This window comes from Otolemur garnettii, unplaced genomic scaffold (genome assembly GCF_000181295.1).
Source record: "Otolemur garnettii isolate 467f Iridium unplaced genomic scaffold, OtoGar3 scaffold00041, whole genome shotgun sequence".
NCBI lineage: Eukaryota > Metazoa > Chordata > Mammalia > Primates > Galagidae > Otolemur > Otolemur garnettii.
Genome location: NW_003852436.1, coordinates 11,043,757 through 11,052,742, shown reverse-complemented (window position 1 = coordinate 11,052,742; position 8,986 = coordinate 11,043,757). Strand labels below are relative to the sequence as shown.

General features: G+C 36.9%; 1 protein-coding gene across 1 annotated transcript in view; it reads left to right on the top strand.

Moving 5' to 3' along the window:
* The window catches only part of SH3D19 (SH3 domain containing 19), a 198,099-nt gene that overhangs the window by 76,585 nt on the left and 112,528 nt on the right, over positions 1-8,986 (top strand). The window contains exon 3 of the mRNA XM_023513450.1: positions 7,337-7,376. The gene's annotated coding sequence lies outside the window, so the exon portion shown is untranslated. The remainder of the gene's footprint in view (positions 1-7,336; positions 7,377-8,986) is intronic.

Genomic DNA, 8,986 nt, shown 5'->3' with positions numbered 1-8,986 from the left:
AGGAGTTGGAGGTTGCTGTGAGCTGTGATGCCATGACGCTCTACCCAGGGGGATAGCTTGAGGCTCTGTCTAAAAAAAAAAAAGAGAGAGAGAGAAATAAGCAGCAATCTGTTACCAAATAGCTGGTTTCTCTTATAGGTCAAACTGTGGATTTTTTTTTTTTTTTTGGTCCTTATGTGCAGTTTGTTTTGGTGAGGGTTATGTTGATGTAGAAGAATAAACCAAATGTGGATTGTTTTAGGACAAAGGTGACTCTTAAATCACAATTATTATATTTTTTAAAAGTCCAAAAATATATGGGTTTTTTGAGTTTTTTTTAGGCTATTACCCAGGCTAGAGTGCAATGGTTCAATTTTAGCTTACTGTCCTGGGCTCAAACTATCCACCTGTCTCAGCCTCTGGAGTACCTGGGACTTGAGATGTGTGCCGCCACACACACCTGACTAATTTTTTATTTTTTGCAGCAAATGGGCTCTTACCATATTGCCCAGACTGGTCTCAAACTCCTGGCCTCAAATAATCCTGGTAGCTCAGCCTTCTAAAGTGCTAGAATTATAGGCATGAGCTACTATGCCCAGCTAGGAATTTTTCAGAAAACACAATTTAGCCATGTTAGATATGTCATGAAGCCAACTACAACATAAAGGATGCAGGGCAGAAAGGGAAGTGGGAGGGCATTGGATATCTGCTTCAACTGGGAAGCAGAGTCGAAGGCAGAGTCCCTGCCTACATCTGACATTCTTTTTTGCTAAAGGGGACAGTCTCTAACACCTTATATAGCAATGCACAATATCGTATGCTAAGTGTTAAGTGAGTGGTATGGATAGTATGGAAGTTCAGGTAGGGTGTTAGGCAGAATAATGCTCTCCTCCTCCCCCTACAAAGTTGTCCACATCTTAATCCTTGCAACCTGTGGATATGTTACATTCCGTGGCAAAGGAGAATTATGATCGCTAATCAACTTGCCCTAAGAAGATTATTCTAGATTATCCAGGAAGACCAAATATAATCATAAGGGTCCTTTGAAGTAGTTAGGCAGAATAAGAGACCAGAATCAGAAAGAGATTTTAAAGTGGTACAACATTGGAGGAAGGGTCCATGGGCCAAGGAATGCAAGTGACTCAAGAATTTGGAGAAGGCAAGAAAAAGGATTCTGTCCTAGAGCCTACAAAAGGAACGTAGTCTTGAAAATGCCTTAACGGCCTTAATGAGACCCATTTTGACTTGTAGCTTCTAGAACTGTAAGATAATAAATTTTTATTGTTTTAAACTAATTAAGTTCAAGGCAGTTTGGTACCACAGTAATAGGAAACTAATAGGAGGATGCCAAAGAGAAAGAGGAATCAGGGACAGCTGTCTGGTTCTTAAGCCAGGCATTAAAGATAGTAAGAGTAGTAGTGATAGGATTAGAGTCATGGAACTTATGTTCTAAATACTGAGCTGAGATTTTATAACCTTTAATTTGCTTATCCTCACAGAAACGCTGTAAAGATAGTATTCTCCCTATTTTGTAGATGAGAAAACTGAGGCTCAGAGAGGTTAAGTAACTTATGCAGTCACTATAGTGCAGTATTAGTTGCTGCTACAACTACCTAATAGCTGGCCTTTTAACACCATGATGGCCGCTGACGTTTATGGAGTGCTTGTATGTCCAGGTAAGGTCCCAAGGTTGTCACTGGCGTTATCTCATTTAATCCTCTGGGATGTATGTTATGTAGTGATTTGCAATTTTTCTGTGGCCTGGATTTATCTGGCCAGTGATATGGTTTGGTCAGAAGGGAAGAGACTGGAGCCAGGAAACCCAGACAGGACACAACAGTCCAGACAGCTGCTGATAAGAACCTAAAATGGGAGGAGAACCGTGAGCATGGCAAAGAGAAAACATTCCAAGGACAGTGTGCTGCTTTGTGGAAACGCAAATCCTGTACTGAAAAAACTCCTCCATTTCCAGTTTCTCCCTCCCTGTGTGATTAGGGACCTGCATTTTAATGAGCTTGGGAGTTTTATAATTAGAATTAATGAAAAGTGTCTGTTTTAATAGTGCTGTAGACCTAACTTTCCACTTACCCATAATAAGCATGGGCAGCAATTATGCAAACTTCTCAATGTTTCATTTATCCCACGTAGCAGGAGCTCACAGATTCTCTTTAATTTCTTAGCTTTTTCAACCAAGAGAGTAGGAACTTTCTTAATTTCAATGGTGTCTTAATTAAAAAACAAAATATATATGTTTATTTAAAACCTATCATTTAAAAGAGCTATTAAAAAGACTATCATTGTGGGCGGCACGTGTAGTTCAAGGAGTAGGGCACCAGCCCCATACACCAGGGGGTGGCGGGTTCAAGCCCAGCCCCAGGCCAAACTGCAAAAAAAAAAAAGACTATCATTGTGAGAATCTCAAAAGTGAATAAAAATCAGTTTGGAAACACACCTAAGCAAGGGTGATCAGGTAGAATTAGAAGGTGGAGGTAGATGGGTACTATTGAATGTCAGTACTTTTGTAGAGTAAGCATTGGTTTCTCTTCAAGTAAATGTGTGTATATTTGCAGTTTTCTCTGCCTAAATATAAGAATCATTTAAAGTTTTTAGAAAAACTTTTAAAATTCTGATATGCAATATGTAAAATTCCATCTACCTGCTACTTCTGTGGAATCAGTTTTGGTACCTTTTGAAGAGTCAACAGAGTAAGATTTATGAACACTGAACATGTTATATCTTGTAATGGATAGGCTCACTGTTTTATTTATTCTGTTATAAGTAAAGAGCTAATAGATTGTCACTGCAAATATTTCTTTTCAGACCCTGTGGAACCTTTAGTGAATACTGAATGGCACTAAGGATTTAAGTAGCATTGATGCATGTTTCAGAAATAACATACGGTATCTAATCTGAAGCTGAACTTGACAGTCATGCCTAGGAGCATGCTATAAAATTCCTCCATGGATAGTGCTCCTCCTAAAGAGAGATTTGGTACTCCAATATGAGTTATGAGACAGATTCCCTTTATACCACTTCTTACTCTGTTGTGAGTATATCTGTGTATATTCATTCATGTAGACTAAGTCTTCCCCTTAATTTCAAAGGATGAGTTAAGACCTTTCATTTCTGACTTAAGTTAGTAAAGTAAGTCCCTACCCAGTGGGGTTTGATTTTCTCTCCAGTTAAGTGATCAAAGCTAAATCATCAAAGCCTGAATGTCTTATAACAGATTCTAATAAGTTCTGAGTTGGCCATTCTTCTTAGTTTTAATCAAAGCAGAAGATGACATTTGCATTTTTGTCATCTCCAGTTCAAAGTGTTTGTCATATTATTAGAATCAGAATCACCCTGAATGGTTCCACATCAGTAGGATCTGTCTGGCGTTCCCTAAGAGCTGTCCCTAGCGGAACGAGACCCATTTCTACATAAGTAGTGTAGCACCTAAAGACATAAACATTGGAATCCTGTGTGTCTAGATTACTTCAAACCTAGTAATCACGAAAGGAAAATGTGAGTAGTCTGGAGTTCTCACAGAGTTCTCCACTCACAGTAGCCTCCTGATCCCTTAACTGTTCTCCAATCCCCAGATGTACCACAGGTTCCTTCATCGCGTCCCTCACATCTCCCCATGTTTACACGCACAGCTACCAACAGCCTTTGTTCTGCTTGGGGGGGATTCTTCCATTCCTCCATTAACTTTATTAACCAAAAGGCATGGATGAGTGGGACAGGGAATGCCAGAGGTAGGGGGTGTGTGTATGAGAGAGAGAGAGACATACGAAACTAACAGACTTTTACATGATTACTCAGCCAGGCTTACTCTCACCCATACCATCATGCTCTGTTGCATGGCTCCCTGCAATTAGTACATTATCCATAGCAAATGTTTAGCGCTCAAATACATTTTAGAGTTAGGACATTTATTTTTAATAACTTTTTTCATAGAAATGCTGAGACTTTGGACTAATAAGTTATTCATATTATTTCTAAATATGCAAAAGTTCAGAAAGCCTTTATAAGTATATTCTCTCCTAAGTATTTAAAAAGTAGAAATGTTAGGCCAGGCATGGTGGCTCATGCCTATAATCCCAGTACTTTGGGATGCCAAGGTGGGAGGATCTCTTGAGCTCAGGAGTTTGAGACCAGCCTGAGCAAGAGTGAGATCCCATCTCTACTAAAAATAGAAAAACTATCTGGGTGTTGTGCTGTGTACCTGTAGTCCCAGCTACTTGGGAGGCTGAGGCAGGAGGATTGCTTAAGTCTACGACAGTGGTTCTCAACCTTCCTAATGCCATGACCCTTTAATACAGTTCCTCACATTGTAGTGACCCCCAACCATAAAATTATTTTCTTTGCTACTTCATAACTGTAATTTTGCTACTGTTATGAATCGCAATGTAAATATCTGATATTCAGGATGTATTTTCATTGATACAAAGGGGTTGCAACCCACAGGTTAAGAACTGCTGGTCTGTGAGTTTGAAGTTGCTGTGAGCTAGGCTAATGCCACAACACTCTAACTGGGTAACAAAGCAAAACTCTATGTAAAAAAAAAAAAAAAAAAAAGAATAAAAGAAAAGCTAATTAAATTGAGGAGTTGAGCTATAAAGACTATTTAAAATAATTAAAATCCATATACTTAAAGTACCATATATAACCAAAATGAAATTTCCATGTTTGCTATAGAACTTTTCTCATTCTTAAGGGGATTTTATCCAAATGTTTTGTTATTGTTGGCAAGAAAGCTGATCCTGAATCTGCTCTCAGCAGTTTGTTTTGTTCAGTCCTGGATTTTGGACCAAAATAATAACCGCTTACTACTCTGCCAGAAATTTAGAATTTCCACTAACATATTTCTTGACAATTACATAATAATCTTGGCTATCATGAAAATTACTTCATTTAAAATGTTAAGTATGTAAAAAAGTATAAATGTGTAAAACACACAGATACACAACCCTCATACATATTTATATGTACTCAAGCTAAAAGATGGCTCTGTGGCAAAAGGTCAAATCCAATTATTTGTATACTTGGAGGGGAAAGATGTAGCCAAGAATACATGTTTCAGTTTGTTTTCCATTGTCAAGAGGTACAGAATGGGGAATATTATAAGTAATGGGTAATTATCTGTACCCTCAAATTATAACTCAATTATCTGGGTTCTTAGGAGTGACTTGCTATAAACACTATGTATGCATATTTACATGAGACTGTAACACAAGTAACACTTAAGATTGAACTGGAGAGGATTGTTTAAAAGGTCCTAAAACAGAAAATCAAGCTATTTTCTTGGATTTTAATTACCAATTCAATAAGAGAAGTACTGTGGGAAGACATTTGATTTGTATTTTCTTAGAGCAGAAAGTATAAGAAGACGGTAGAATTTCCTGTTTTAATGAAGGAGAGCTGTGAACCACTGGCTTCCTGAGTGGCCACATTCCAGCTGTGCAGACTGGTCATAGCACATCTGCCAATCAGAACGGGCCCTGGAGGGAAGCCCGGGGATGCTGAGTCTTGTTTACATGCATCATGACTCTGTTTCTCCCCTTCTCTTGAGTATTGTACCACTAGGAAGATTAGTGGGGATGCTTGCTATTACATCCCCTTGCTATTTACATGCCTAAATAAACTGAACAAAACCAGGATTCCGGCCACAGTGAATGACATGTGGACAGAGTTTTAGCTCACCTTTAGCCACAGGTAAGAGTTGTTGCTTTCTTGTGTGTGGTTAGTTGATCCGTATTTAGTTTCTAGCTTTACTTTAAGATGTCAGGTTTTTCTTTTGTTAGCAAAACTAGCTGGCTAAAAGCTGGTGAGGAATGTACCTTGTATTACTATGACTTAAAAATGTTAATACTCAGCAAGTGAAAACCATGATATTTTTATTTAAGGGTGGGGCAAAACTCAGTTAAATTAAAACAGAAAAGTTCAAAAGCTGTAATAACACTAAGTCACAGTATGGAGAAATGGGAACCAGAAACATATTGACATTTTATGTTTGGAGAGCATTACATCCAAACAAACATGCTTTACTGTGAATCTATTATTAATCTTTCAGAGAATAGTGTCTTCATGTGTACTAAGTCTTTGGCTTCAAAAAGCTTTTGTTTTTTATTATGAACTCACTTAGAAAGAATTATATACATTTAACTGTATACATCCTATTCCTTTTCTTCTGTATTTCTTTGTAGAAGTTTTAGAGTATGCTTTCATTATCTTCTTTATGCTGCTGCACTAGAAATAAAATCAGGAAAAAATAAAGCATTCTTGTTTAATCGTTGCTTTTTCTGTCTCATGAGTATTAATTTGGAAGAAACTATTGAGAACTGTTTTGATAAGACTCCACAGTATTTTTTAAAGTCATTGCACAGGGCCATTTTGTGGTTTGTATATTGCTTCCTATTGTTAATTTTTCCATAACACTCAAGATTTGTACTTCATTTTTCTTTTCTTTTTAAGCATAGACTGGAAAGGAATTGTGACATTGCAAAAAGACAGCCTGTGGTTTTTGGGGTGGTTTCTCTTGTGTACATGTGTGCTAGTCTCAAGGTTGATAAATAGTATTTTATAGCAGTCCAAAGAGTCACTTTTGAAAGTTCAAGCTGCTGTGCTCTTACTCCTTACCCGATAACCCAGTAACAGGGTTTTTCAACATGTCGGCACTGTTAACATGTGGGCAGAATAAGTCTATGGGTGGGGGGTGCCCTGTGCCTTGTAGGACCTTTAGCAGCGTCTCTACCCATGAGAGCTCCCTTCTCCCCAGTTGTGACAAGTGAAAAGTTTTTTTATGTGTCCTCTATTCCATCTAGTTATTACTGGAATGTTGAAACCCAACTTCTGAAATATTCTGGGTGGTAGATGGTTAAGGATGAAGCTGCACTGGTCTTGGTGTTTGCAGATGTTGTAGCTGACTGCTCATTTTACCCCCCTCCCCATTCTGTTCGAAGCTTCTGCCAACCATGATTCATGGAATGATTTTTTTGAGCTGAGTAATCTGTGGCTTTTCAGTTTCCTTGCTTTCTTTCCTTAGCTAAATCTGTTTTGGTTTTAGTGAAGTGTTTAGCAGAGGAAAGATCTTTTGCAATGAGATAATACATGTAATGATATATTTTCCAAGTAGGCGATTTTAACAAACCATAGAAAGTTTTTATGCCCGTCCTTCCTTGTATCCTTTCTCTTTCCCCCGTCAGGCAAGTCCTCTTAGGGTTGATGAAGCGCCTTATACAGGGGAAGATGCGATTCCCTTTGAACAGTCCTTTGTAAAATGTAATGGTATGGCAACTGGTATTTAAGAATTTCTTTCCTAGGGCTTTTCAGGAGAATTCTGATGTGTAACTCTTTTCTTTCTTTACAGATCGCAACGAACGAAATAAACCAGAACGTCGTTCTTCAAGGTATGAATTTACAGTGTTTATTAATTCCGTATGAGGCTTTCCATTTGAAAAATGTTGTTTGAAAGCAATGATGTGAGTGTCCCTTTTAAAGTTGTGGTGTATCAGAATGTTGTATGGCATTCTGAGAAACTGCACAAGGGAAATATTTTTTCTTCTCTGAATAAAACTTCTTTGTAAAATTATTGACTACCTAGAAAACGTGTTTTATTTTGAGAATTCTTAGTGACAGATACATCTTCATAAAAAATTATTTTATCCTCATTTCTTTCCTCCTTTTGTGATTTGTTTTCCTCCCCTCCCTTTAACCGGTATATTTATTAAGTGTGCATTGCTGTTTTCCTAATCATAAAACTAATATAGGCTCATTGTAGAAATTTTAAAAAATATTTTAAAAATACCAACTATAAAAGAAAGCAAAGTAAAATAAACTATAGCCTGCCTTCCATCAGTCAGAAATGGCTGGCGCCTGCTAAAATTTTGCCGTATTTTTTCTAGATTTTTTAGATTTTAATTCCAAATGGATTCGTTTAAGTTCTTATTAGGTAATTTCAAATGGCCAGGAAGGTTTTATCGCTTAAACTTTTCATTCACGCTGAGACTGTGTTTCTCTAACCTTTCACCAACACTGAAGAATATTTTGAAAAACCCTTGGGAAACTTACAGGTATGAAATTATCTGACTTGCTCTCCTAGGCATGATTGACAAGTTATATTCAATATTTCTAACCCAGTTTTGTGAAAGATTATAATTTTTCTAATATTAATTTTTCCTTATTCCACATTCTATCACTTTTTTTGGTATTTTTTTGTCATGGGAACTAATAAAAATAATGTATTCATTGAGTTGGCTATACTGGTAAACTAAAAACACTATTGCTTTTTCAAGGAATCAATCTTTAGAATTCATTGACCTCAGTGAATAAAAATATAAAATATGTGAAAACTGTATTACTTAGAATAGCAAGGCATTTTGCAGAAATTGATAGCCAAAATAAATTAGTGAGACATAATCTGAGAGAAGAATATAGCTGGGTATTTAGAATGTGATTGATTTGGGGGGTATAATTCACATGCATTAAAATTAACTATTTTTTTGTGTAAGAGCCTATATAGTTTGACACATGTATACAATTATGTATATATAATCATACGATCATAAAACAGTTTGTAGGACTGATTTTTTTAATGTATAAAAAAATCCAAAGAAAGGCAATGTAAGAGAAAGGACTTTGATAGCATGCTTAACTAGGAGTGTCATAAAGTTAGAACAGTAAAAAATACTAGAATGATAAGATCAGAATCTCTAAGACCCTGGGCATACTAAATATTGGACTGAATTGAGCAATATGAATTTTAATAGGAACAAATGCAAATTCTTTTTTTTTTTTTTTTTTGAGACAGAGTCTCTCACTCCATACACTGGGTAGAATGCCGTAAAGTCACAGCTCACAGCAACCTCAAACTCTTGGGCTCAAGCAATCCTCTTGCTTCAGCCTCCTGAGTAGCTGGGACTACAGGTGCACACTACAATGCCTGGCTAGTTTTTCTGTTGTTAGTAGAGATGGGGTCTCATTCTTGTCAGGTTGGTCTTGAACTTTTTTTTTTTTTTTT